The sequence below is a fragment of the Manis pentadactyla genome, chromosome 1 (genome assembly GCF_030020395.1).
Source record: "Manis pentadactyla isolate mManPen7 chromosome 1, mManPen7.hap1, whole genome shotgun sequence".
NCBI classification, from domain to species: Eukaryota; Metazoa; Chordata; class Mammalia; order Pholidota; family Manidae; genus Manis; species Manis pentadactyla.
The window spans coordinates 137938238-137951704 of record NC_080019.1 but is presented as its reverse complement, the minus strand read 5'-3'; the positions used below and the strand labels follow the sequence as shown (position 1 = coordinate 137951704).

Sequence of the window (13467 nt, the reverse complement as noted above, 5' to 3'; positions counted from 1 at the left end):
CCCCAAAGAGCGTTCCGCTGTCAATTTTCTTTGGCCACATTGAATACATAACAAACTTACCTGGGGCTGAAACCCATTGGCAAGACAGTTGGGTATAAACCTTTCACCCCAAGAATGTTCTACTGTCATATCTTTGGTCACATTGAATCCATAATGAACTTGTCCAGGGCTGAAACCCATTGGCAAGACAGTAGGGCTGGAGAATCTCAGAAATGAGGCGAAGGGCTTGGCTACACGTCACAGTACTCACACTCTCCCACCTCCAGTGGGAATGATGGGGCTCAGCTTTAGGAGGGTCCTCACTACACATAATTCACATACTGAATTATTTGGCACTGGCCTCTGGATTGTACTTAACTTTCTGTTAAGATACAGATGCTTAAAAAGGAAAAAATAAATAAATTCTTAAAAAATAGAATTGTGTTCATTGCCCTCAAGTAGCTGCCTAGAATTTGCTTTAGCCCATCACTAACAATACTGGCATAAACCTTTACATATTTTTATTTCATTTGTGCAACATATCTTATTTGTATCATGATGTTTTCCATTGTGGGGGTAGCTGGCAGACAAAACCCAGTCTTATTTATTTGCTGTCTAGATGTTGATGAAGGTAAGTGTCAGTGAGGCTATAAGAGTTGTTTCGAAACAGTCATGCTCTGCTTGTGACCTGTGACCTCTTTCCTTAGGGGATCTTAAGGTTAGCATAACCGTACACTGGACTCTACAGAAAGAATGTACTCAAGACTAGAAGATACAGGAGGAATTTAATGAATAAATATGGCTTACTGAGCAGAGAAAGAAACTGAGTAATTTTGCCCACCCAAACTCTCGATTAACAGTTGTTTGCAGCCCACTGGTCTGCAATGTTAATCACCTGATCAAGTATTTCACATTATTCCAGTCTCTTGCTCCAATAGTAATCACCTGCCTTGGCTGGCACTCAAAGGAGGGAGAAGGAGCAGAGGAGGTTGTAAAGTACAAGTAAATTAAGCAACTGTAAGTTTAAAGTAACTAAGTAGGTGGATAAACATCTGTGGTGCATGGTAGTTGAATATAGCTGTTAACACTTTGACCAGGCAGGGACCTTGGACCCTTAGCCTCCAGGCCAAGCAGGCAGGCCTTTAGCCAGCCAGCCAGCCATCACTTTCTCCCTCCCCTCCAGCTATCTCTGTATGAGGGTGTCAGGCAGGATCTTATAGTTACATCTCCCTCTCTTCTTGGGACCAGGAAATGAAAAAATTGTTGCTCACCCACTCCAAACTTTCCTCTTCTCAGAGCTGGTATCAGCTCCAGGTTTTGCAGCCACACTGGAGGGACCCTCCTTTTATATAAGAAAAGGAGAACAGAATGTTGGAAGGAACTCTACTTAACAGATGGGAATGAGAATGGTGTGAGTAACTAACGGTAGGCAATAAAGGTGTTAGCAAATAGCAGGAGAGAAGAGTGGGCTCCACGGATTCCTGGCTCTCCTACATGCTGTGTGTTGTATACATGCCAGTGAGAGCTGTCTTTCTAAGCTTTGGTATTAACAGCATGTGGCTCTGGCACAGTCACAACGTACTTGTTGGCTTTCTCAGTATCATAGGCATTGGCTAGGTCCCCATTCAACTAAGGGGTCTATCAGCTCTTTGTCACCCTCCTTTCTAATACCTTTTCTCCTGGTTATCCTTTCTTTCTTTGTCCTGGTTCTTTTGTTCTTCTCTTCCTTGTCTTGTGCCTTGGTTACACAACAATTCCCTTTTCCTTGGGATTTCTGTCTTTTCTTATAGTAAGAACGTCCTAATCAGTGTCAACCCAGTGTAATATAACCAATTACCCTAAAATGACAGCCATCTAGTCCTATCCTCCATGTTAAGAAAACCCAGCTGTTGCTGAGAATTGTATATCTATTCAATACAGTGTTTAAACATGAATCTCAGCAAGACTCCTTGAACCAAAAATTATTATAACAGAAAGGAGTCTTAGATGCTTATTGCCTCCTCCCAACTATATTCCATTTTGCACCCAAGCAAATCATGATTTGGAAAAGTTAAACAAGTTCATAAGGTTATATAACCAATAGAGTGAACAGGGTCACATAGGACCCAAGCCTCTTGACTCCCTACCCAGCGATTTCCTCCACTTTATGAATTTTAATGTAAAATAAAAGCCACAGATCCTCTATACCCCTATGCTATACAGGTAAATATTTCTTACCCCAGTCATGCTTGAATCCCTCTACTACTGAAACAAATACAGCTAATGAATTAGAAATGCTCTTTTTTTCTTCTATTAATTGTCTGACCTTAACAAAGTCACTCATGATTATGGTTCTCAGCATTCTCTCTTTCACAACTGCAAAGGCTAGACAGATCATCTAGGGTTGCTTCTAGTTCCAAAATTCAATGACCCTTTAAGCTTAACTTTTTTCACCAGAATACCTGTCATTTCTAGGTAAATAGTGTTCTCAGTCCTTTCTGCTAAAAGAGGTTAAGTAAATAAAAACAGGAAGATCAGGCTATGCTTTTGGCCTAAATTACAACTTCATGACCAGGGAAGAAGAAAGTTAATGGCAATAAGAAAGCTTGCAGGGTCTACCATTTACAATTTAAATACTTTACTTGGGAGGTTAAAAGTTCAAAGTTGAGTCATAGTCTGAGGTGGCTCTGCTCTTTCTTTTTAATTATCTGAGGTCAGGAAGTTAATAATACCAGAAATCCCCAGTGGAGACCTCTTGTGCACTATGTGAACTTTAAACTTGCTTTTTTTTAATTTTTTTTTATTTTAAGGGTAAAAAGTTCAGTAGAAACACAGTGGACTTTTCCTCTTAGCCTCCACCCATTCATCCCCCAAGGTCAAAAGTTGAACTGTAAAACAGAAACCCTTGTTCTCTGATTCACATTTAAACAGATCACTTATTAAAAGGTAAACATTCCAAATGCAAGCCAAGACCCAAAGTGAATCTGTTCAATAAAAATGAAAATATTGTAATAAAATGTGTCTTTGATCTTTTATCACTTGCCTTGGAATTGAACATCAAATTAACTTTCTTATTTTTTTAATCTCAGAGAAAGAGCAGTCACAAAAGCTCTTTCCTCACCTACTCTGCCCTGAGATCAGCATATCTGGAAAAGATAAACCTAAGACATTTATAAATAGTTGTGTTTGCAGTCTTGTCTTAAGGCAATTTCTACAACTAATTCTATACCATTTATGTTTGTTTACTTGTTTTGCTCGAACAGGAGTTCAAGAACAATAAAATGTGGTTTAAGTCACAATTAAGAGGTGTGCGCTGAAAATGCTCGGGGATGTGGACAGAATGAAGAAATGGATGAATGAACCCAATGAACCTCATGGGACTAAGGAATGGACTACATTTGAGAACTTTCAAATGTTAAAGCTCAAATAAGAAACCAAGAGGACAGCTGCCAAGGTCTAAATATGTATTTACTAAGGACAAGACTAACTTTCTTGAAATGATAGTAGTAAATTTAAGATGTATAGAAGAGTCATCAACTGAATATTAACCCAAGCCAATCAGCTTGCTTAGAAAAGCTCTCTTAGCCCCCATCATATGAAGGTGTTTTTGCATTCAACCTCTAAGTGTTCTTTTCTAATAAAGTAAATTATATAAGTGTCCATTTGTTTTAAATGTATACCTATTGGGAATGCTTCCACTTGGTAAAAATAAAGTCCTACCCTAGAATCAACATTTGTTCCAAAAAGTTTTTAAGAAAGCACTTTTGTCATAATTTATCTATACAAATGGTGGTAATACCACTTGCTTTTCTACCTTACTAATTTTTGTAAAAAATCGAAAAGGAAATACAGAAATGGTGAGAACCTTGAAATAAAGATATATATAATAAACACATTCATAATAAATATTTTTCACTGATGTCAGCTTTGACAATGTCAGTTAAGTTCTTAGACTTTTTGATTAATTTTAATACAAATCAAAGCTAGAGGATATGGCTCTGAAGATGTTGTAACCTATACCCATTAACCCTGTAAGAAATTTTCAGGACATCCTCTGGGACTTCTGGATGCAGCTGGATGACCCAGACCCAGGAATGCACACAGCCACAGGAAGGAAGTGGGAAGAGCACATGAGGCTAGTTCCTCTTGTTAGGACTCCCCTCTCAAAAACTGTAAGGAGGGGTAGAAATTCCTTATGAGTCAAAGTGTGACTTCAAAGTGAGGGATGAACTTTGAAAGATGTGATCATATTGATTAGGATGTTGACTGAGAGGAAGTCACTACACTTAGGAGCGTATTCAAGGAAAATCAAGTATTAAATCAGATTAGTAGGGGGTAAAGGGGATTTGGACACTGCTCAGACACTTAGACTGGTATTACATTCATGAAAATAACTTTTGGTTTCAATTCATCTTGTGAATATACTTCCACAGATGTTTGTGTTTCTTCCTTTTTATCTTTAAGTCACCTCTTCATAGTTGAGCTGGTTGTTTTCAACCTATCTCACTAAATTCTCTATTAACTGTTTTTTGTTTTCCTGTAAACCTCTTCAATTTCTAAGAGGTCTAAGAGTAAAACCATGCTGTGTCATGGGCATACCCACCCTCTATGTTCTAATAGGATAGAAATAAGACTAGATCCCTTATAGAGTCAACCATATACAACAATGTGAGAACCATACTGTCAGTGGTACGAACAAAGTGCCATAAGAACCCTGGGTCTTTGCCATTTTTTTCTCATGCCTCCTTACCTTATTCTGATCCCTCTTCCTGGAATATCCCTCTTCTCCTTGATCCCTGGAACTCTATATTCTGCCTCAGTACTGCTCTTCCTTCACATTTCATCTCCCTCTTCCTCTTTGCAGCCATCTGTGTAAGGAGTAACATCAGAGTAACTATCTCACCACATTTGTAATGTTTAGTTTTTCTACCTCCAACAATAAATTATGATCAAACTGAGGGAAAGGACTCCCATGTAATTCTCCGAGAGGTCTTTTATCAGAAATACAGAATGAAACCTGACAGGTTCAGGATTCAGTGTGTACCTTAACTGATGGCAAAGGTGAGCTCGGACTCAACAAGGAGTAGCACAGGGTGAAATCATGCAGTCCTGCAGTATTCCAGAATACCATCAGCACAGCATTTCTCAATTTTGGCTGAGCTTTGACATCACTTGGGTACTTTAAAATATCCTTGATGTCTGGATTGCAGCTCTAGGAATTTTGAATTGATCGAACCAGGATAGAGCAGGTTGGCTAAGGTTTTAAAATGATCCCAAGTGATACTTGTGATGGTCAGAACTTAAGATGAGGACCGCTGCACAGAAGATGCTCTTAAATGGGAATAGCTTCTGGAAGTTACCATTGATTGTCATTGGGAGTCACAAGTGGATTGTCAGTATAAGGGTACCTTATTTTTCATAATTCTCATGAGGAATAAGTTACTCTCCCCATCTGAGCTGATTCAGCAGCTCTCTATTCTCATGATAAAAGTCAACCATCTTGACCTGCCATCATACTCCAGCCCTCCATGAAATGGTCCCATATTTTACTTCTTTCTTATGAGTATCTATGTACTTAAGTCACAAAAAATTGCTTGCTATTGCCTGAGTATACCCTGCAAACCCTTCTCTTCCTATGTGTCTGCTTCCAAGAATGCCTTTCCTCATATTTCTCCAAGTAATTCATACTATTTCAAAACTGACCTCAGGCTTGCCCTTCTCTGAATGCCTTTCCTAGTCCCTCTGGTTTTATCAAGTGCTCCTGTTCTGGGATGCACATGACTTGGGTCACCACTCAGTTATAGCAGTTAACACACCAGCTAAAACTAGCTCCTGTCTGTTTCTTACATTGAATTGTTTTAGATTCCCAAGGGCAGAAAGTGTATCTTTCTCTAGACTCACTTTCTGTAATATCCTGCACAGTGTGTGACATGGTAGGTGCTAAGTGAGTGGCAACTGAATACATGGATGGAAGGGTAGATAGAGGGATGGACACACAGAGAGATGATTATATAAATTAAATCCATCTATTTAACATCAAAGGGAATTTTTAGGATATTCATCACTGATCAAAAGGAATAACTCCCCATTATATTTTTTTCATCTTCATCTTCCAGAGGTTGGAGACCCAACATCCTAAACTATTGGCAGGGATTAGACATTCCAGTCCAGGGCAGGTGTCCCCAGGTAAAAGGATTGCAATCGTGATTTCTTTGGTTATGTTAGGATTTTCTAGATAAAGAAATAGAAGCAAAACATTCTAGTAATGTTGTAGTTGAATAATGCTAATATTCCTAGGTGATCCCTTAGCTCTTACCGCTTTCCATTTGTCCTTTCCTCCCTTCACACTGGCCTTTGGTTCTTCCTCATAAAATCATAATCAGTATAAAAGTATTTAGTCCTCCTCTCCCAATTTTGTTTCCAGCTGGAAATTAATTACATATTTGTAGTTTATTAGAGAAAAAAAAAATTTTATGGGTCATATCATCCAATCCCTCAATTTTACAGACCTAGAAGCATTTGAGAAAAGTTTGGGGAATGTGCAGTCTTTGGCAATTACCCATGTAACTGGTTGGTTCTAAGCCTCATCAGAGGAAATGCCAACCTTAACACCCAAATCATCTAGGAGCTTGCATCCCCTCCTATGGTCTTCTTTAACTATTTCCAGGAAGTCCCAGTGTGAGCTCTTGTGTGCTCAGAAACAAGCCAGTTGACATTGTAGCTGCCCCGGCCCCCCTGAGAACAGTCCTCCCTGGGCACTACCATCTTTGGAAGAGCTCCAAGCTGCTGCTCTACAGGAGTCTTTGTGGGCGGGGAGGGGCCTGGGAGAAGATGGTTGAGGGAGTGACAGGAAGGGGTGTAAGTGGAGAAAGGGAGGGTTTTAAAAAGTTTAAGAATAAACTCTCCCCCAGCTTCTGAGCCACACTTTGTTAACTGGTAGGCAGAGCACCGTAATCTGGTGCTCTAGAATTTGGCTGTCAAATGACATCCAGATTCCAAACTTGTCCCTGACTCTTACTATCTCTTTGACCTTCAGCAAGAAATGAAACCTTACTGAAACTGAAGTTCTATTTTTTTACTTCCTCAATATGATAGAAATGATAATTCCTTCCTTGTAAGATTATTGTGAGGATTAAATAATACTGTCTTAATATACTGGGTGCTTAGCATAGTGCAATAAGTTGGTAAGTACTCAACAAATGGTATAGTCATTAATATTTTCATATTCATCATTCTTATCACCATAACTTTAGTTATACATTGGAACAGATCATTTGGATTCTACTGCTAACCCCACCTTCAATTGGGCCTTAATGGCCATTCTTCAGGCCAGCAGCAGGGAAGCAGTATTTCCCCAACCTCTTTGTTCCTCCTTCACCCTGTACACAAAGCTTTTTTAATTTTCTCCTTTTTTCCCATCCCAGATAGCTTGGTTACCATTCAGTCTCAGAGTTCCTCACATAACCAAAATTTTAACTAACATGTCAGTTGTTATACTGGCAAAGCTAATCTGTACTTCTGAAATAATGGAAGTTGTAATTGCCATTATTCACTATAGGAAAAATATAAAAGGACATGTTTGGGTATTAGATTTCTTCCAGAGCAGCAGCTCCTCCCTTCTTCCTATAGTGGTAGAGCTCTAGCTAGACACAGAATGGCCTGGAGACAGTGTTTCCCACCTTAGATGTCAGAGTCCATGGACTGCCCTCATTATGACTGACCCATCCAGAGAAAGAGTTTGAGGGTTCAAATGAATCCTTCTGTGGCAGCTACAGACTCTCCAAACCCTGTTCTCTCACTATCCATGCCGGAGTGAGATTAGCCTTCAAGACTGAAGACACTAGGCTCCGTGTAACCAGAGATCCCAGGCTGAGGGAGAGTAGGTTAAAAATAGACACAGGTGGCTGTGTATGACTCCTTTCCATGAGCTTCCAGGCCTCCAAGGGACAGATCTGATTTGATGCCAAAATGCTGCTATTTGTCTTACCAGAAAGAACTACTAAGTAAAATGAGTTGCCCAGGAGTACATAGTCACCATGGAGCAGAGAAGAACTGTCCTCATATCATCCAAATAAATATTTAAGCCCACATCTTTTCACTCATGATTTTAATGATGAGGTCATTAAGATATTGTATAAGATGTTTTAGAAAATTTACTACCTATCAGTACTCTATATAATGCCTTTTGCATGTATTATTTTTGTTTTAATGTCATCTAAATTTATCTCCCAAATTTTCTTAATCATGGCCTATGTTTGATAATATTGTGAGATATGTCTGATTTCCTGTTCACATTTGTACAAAGTGACTTTCCTTTGTTACCATGACATTGTTCTATCTTACATCTAAGACACCAGCTTTCTGACAGGCAGTATCTGATTGTGACTAATCTAACATCCTCTGAATCAAGGGTAATAACACAGTATCAACAGTTGTTACACACTTATAATGTGTCAGGCACCTTCTAGGCATATTGTTTATTAAGTCATAATGTACAATATATAAGAATTATCATAACAACCTAACAAATAGGTAATTTTATTTTTCCCATTCTACAAATAAGAAAACTGAAGTTAAACAATTCAGCCAGTATCATACCACCTAGAAGTAGCAGGGACAAACTCCCAAACCAGATAATCTAGAAATGTGATCCAAAAATCTACCAGTGATGCTAGTCCTATTTAACCAAAACTATTTGGAATGAAGTAATAAAATTACATGAATTGAAAAGTTACAGAACCATAGAATCTGAGAGGCAAAGCTTAAATATCCTCTAGTTCTTCCTACCCAAAATATCAACCGAAGAAATTAACTGGTTGTTCATCCAAAGCAGACAACCGGGAGAAAGGAGACATGAGTATCTCAAAGAAAAGAGTCCAAAAGGACAACCAGAAGACGGAACAGAACCACTCTTCAAAGAGGACAGTTAAGGCATTGTGAATAAAAGCCAGACTTCTGAAGCAGAAATCCTGCTTGGTCAGATAACAGATTCACTAGCATATAAACTGCTGGTCAGTGCAGTAGGTCAGGAGGGAATGATAAGGTTAGAGGAACGCAAGCCATAGAGACGGGGGTTTGTTTGTTTCTTTTTGGCAGCACTTGACACTAGGAAACGATGGGGAAATTCTAATTTCTGAGAATGCTTTTCACTAGAAAGACAGAGATAGAGTTTCCAATGAAGAAGATATGCTGCAATGGAAGAAGGAAAGGGCAATAAAGCACTCAGGCCAGATGGTCTTTATCTGAGTGTTCTGAAGGAAATAAGGTGTGAATCAGCTGACACTGATGAGGACATATACTATGTTCATAAAAATAGCAGATGTTCTTGAAGATTGCCCAATTTCTAATACAATGTCTATTTTTTTTTAATAGGAAACCAAAAGAGATACGAGGAATTCAGACAAGTGAACTTTGTCTTGGTGCTAGGATAATGTTTGGGGAAAAAAAAATGTCTGAAGACAGTACTAAATAAAATCTGGGATTTAAATCTGAGGTGTTCCCATCAACTCTGCAGTAATTGTCCAACCTTGAAATTGATAACGAGTAGTGGAGAGCAACATCATGTGCTGGGCTTTTCAAAAGGTTTGAAATGAATGAAGTAACAGATGCTTTCTTGCATCTAAAACTAGCTAAAACTGGAATCATTTGTAGTGTATGTAGGTCAGAGAAAAGATTAGTTACAGTGTGCCTGAAATCTAGTCTGGAATGAAAATGTTATTTCACATGCACTTTCTAAATAATTAGGAAGTCTGAACGAGCCACAAGCAATTGACTCTCACATGACTTACACTTGGTGTGGCAGCATCTAACTGGGACCAGCAATAAAAAAAGAAACGGCAATCACATGATCATCATTACTAACATTTAGTGAGCACTTACTACATGGCAGGCATTCTGCTTAGTGTCTGACATTCATTATCTCTTGGTCTGTGGGTGATGGCATAACCTACTTCAGAAACATCTGCTGTTTCAGAATGTCCTGAGGGGTAGTACAAGTGTCAGCTTTGGTCAGAGTTCAGATGAATTCAAACAAAGCTCATCTAAAATATTCTGAATACAACAGGCCAAGAGGGTTGTAAAGGAAGCTGAGGGTGGAATCTGTTCTGTCTCTCAATCCCTGGGCAAGCCAGCTCTTATTTTCTAAATCTCCAGATAGTGGGGCTCACATTGGTTCCAAACTCCACCAGAAGCACTAGCCTTGAGACTGGAGAATTCTTACTGTTTTGTTTTGTTTTTTATTTCCTGATCCTTAAATCCACTTCCTTACCTAACTTCTGTCTCTTGCTAATTATAACTGTTTTGTCTTTGTTTCCTGATTCCTCTGGCTCAGTCTCTTTTCCCCTGGCTTTCATCTGTGTGGCCCACTGGGATTTTAGACCCACATGGGTCAAAAACCTTGTCTCAGGTTTTGTCTGAAACTCTCCCAGGGTTTGGTCCACAACCTCCTGCCACCCAGCCCAGTGCTCACAGACAGAACAATCTGGAGCCTATAAAGATTAGAGCTATTCTATGAGTCAATGACTTCCCAATTGAAATACTTAGTTCAGGGTTCTTAACACAATGCTCAAAGTACTTTCTGTTCAATAAAGGCTTGTTGACTGAATTTACAGCACATGCTGTAACATGAACTGCAGATCAAAGTCCAAATTACAACACATGACCTCTACGGCAAAAAAGAGAAAAAAAATAAAGCAACCTTGGAGAGATGCCAGATGATACTGGACTCATGAAAAACTCCAGAGAGAGAAAAATGTATTAAACAGAAATAGTAGTGCACACACCACAGTGTTACTCTCCGACCCTTGTGAACTCCTTCACAAAATCATAAGCCTATTCCCATCCTTCCTCCTGGCACTAGAACTGGCAGGATTTGCACCTTCATGTTAGCCTTCCCCCATTGGCAGAGCACAGACAGAGGCTTGGGTACCACAAAGCCACACTGAGGAAAGTAGGAAGCTTCTCCACATCCACATATCCACCTCACATCTGGACAGACAGATATTTGGAAGAGGATCTTCTCCATTTTGTATCTTATTTGTCAATTATTTTACACCAGATCTCTTTTTTAATCACCCAAGTCTGGTTCCTTCCCAGTCTGTCTCTGGCAGTTCAAAGAGCTTACTTTTCCTCTTGATTTCTCTAAGCTCTCTCCCTATTGCCTCGTGTGATGGTTAGTTTTACATGTCATCTTGGCTAGACTATAATACCTAGTTATTCAATCAAATACTAATCTAAGTATTGCTATGGAGGTATTTTATAGATGTGGTTAACATCTACCATCAGTTAACTTTAAGTAATGGAGATTACTCTCAACAGTGTGGGTGGGCCTCATTCAATCAATTGAAAAGCCTTAAGGGAAAATTAAGGTTTCCCTGAGGAAGAAGAAATCCTGCCCCAGGACTGCAAGATGAGCTCCTGCCCAAGTTTCCAGCTTGCCAGGCTGACCTGACCTACATATTTTAAATTCACCAGCCTCCCATACACACACATACATGTTATATATAGTGTTTTACACACACACACACACACACACACACACACACACAAAGTTCTCACAGTTCCTTCACTTGTAAATGATCAGAATTCCAAAAGCAAAAATAAAGTAGCCAAAGGAATAAACTCTAAGGAAAGCACCATGAGAGAGAAGTGCAGTCAGGCTTAAGAAAACAAAGGAGGGAAGGTTACTGACCAGAGACTAGCAACAGAGGGCATCAACCTACTGCGAAGGGGCTTGGGAAGAATGAGCTGTCAGTCAGTGAAATATGGGGCCTGAGAAGAGCCCACCCCAGGGCCTGGGGCGGAGGAGGGACACAGACTGAAGCAGGGAGGGAGCAAGGAAGGAAGCCTCTGAGCTCTCTGTTCTTGTCTTGCCAATGGGTTTCAGCCCTGGGCAAGTTCACTATGGATTCAGTGTGACCAAAGAAATGACAGTAGAACATTCTTAGGGTGAAAGGGTTACACCCAACTTTATTTCCACAGTGGCAGGTCAGTCACTAAAATCCCATTCACTCAGAGCGAGTCACTAAAATCCCATTCACTCAGAGCGAGTCTGCATGCAGCAAGCCGGTCTCTGCCTCTGGGTCCCTCTGCCCACACAGCCGTCCTCCGGGCCTCTGTCTTCTGCTTTGCTCTCCTGCAGCCTTGCAACCCTGCCACCATGTAGTGCCCAGAGACCTCGGCAGAGCTCTTTATATAGAGTCAACAGCCATGTATTGCCTACAGGTGTGCAGTGAGCTAGTCAACCATGGCCAGGTGAGAATCCTGACCACAGGAACTCTCATTTTATCCACACTCCACCCCTCCAGGATTCTCTCCTCTCAATCTATGTGCCCTCAATCCTCTGCAATGGTCCCTGTGCAAGAAAGCTGGAGCACTGTAATCAAATTCCATAACAACAACAGAGGCTATGACAATATACAAACAACAAAAATTACAACAAATTACAATAACCCTCAAGCCTGAGGAGATCCATTGCCACCAAGTGGTCATCCTGGCTGTATTCAAACCAGTTCTACTCAAAGGAGTAAACAAAAGGACCATGGGTGGGCCTTACAACACCCACCTTCTCCAGCCTCTCCAGCAAAAGTCTTGCAGACACACAGGCCAATCTTGTTGCTTTATCTCTGCCTTGTGCTTCGTCCTCAGCAGCCGGAACTGCTGCTCCAGTCATCCAATTTCTTTCTGTCTGCTCCTGCCTTTTCAAACCAACCCACATCTGGGTCCTCACAACCTTCACTGGGTCCTTTAAATTTTTCCTTCAAGAAGCAGACCACATCTCGCTTTGTGCTTGAGCCTGGGGCAGAAGCAGAGCATGGGGTGCTCCACAACCTGGGGAGGGAGCTGGACCTCTCCTGGAAGAACCTGCGGTGGCCGCATCCTTTGGGCTTTCCACCAGCTCTCTACCAGGTGGCGTCTCAACCAAGGAGGGGCTGATGACTCCAGCACCAGCAGGGCCTCCACACCCACCTGTTCATCAAACCTCTGCTCCTCCACTTCAGGGCTGACAGTTCTGCTACATCCTTCACCTGCCCCAAGGCACCTGGCAGCCTGCGTGCTGCTCCTTCTCGGGCTGCTCCTTCTCGGGCTGCTTCCTCTCAGGCCACAGCACTTCGTAGTGATGCCATTTTGGTCAGCTTTCTCTTGTCCACATGTCCACATGTACCACATGTCCACAGGGGGGACACTCAAGTGCCTCCCCGTCCAGCCCACTGAAACACTCCTTCCATGAGGGCAGCCTGTTCTTTTCCCTTGGTCACCAATGAACCCTGCCCACTGTCACCAATTGTATTGCCAATGGGTTTCAGCTCCGGACAAGTTCACTATGGATTCACTGTGACCAAAGAAATGACAGTAGGACATTCTTGGGGTGAAAGGGTTACAGTGAGCTAGCCAACCAGGGCCAGGTGAAAATCCTGGCCACAGGAACTTTCATTTTATACACAGTCCCCACAGTTGGTAGTTGAGAATAATAAATGAATTAATAGATTCAACACTCTTGGAACAAAACTT

General features: G+C 40.9%; 1 protein-coding gene across 2 annotated transcripts in view; it reads right to left on the bottom strand.

The window, feature by feature from the left end:
• SAMSN1 (SAM domain, SH3 domain and nuclear localization signals 1) overlaps positions 1 to 13467 on the bottom strand; it is a 419991-nt gene that overhangs the window by 310319 nt on the left and 96205 nt on the right. For both annotated transcript variants that reach the window (XM_057501729.1, XM_036881471.2), the window contains one exon: positions 4709 to 4826. The gene's annotated coding sequence lies outside the window, so the exon portion shown is untranslated. The remainder of the gene's footprint in view (positions 1 to 4708; positions 4827 to 13467) is intronic.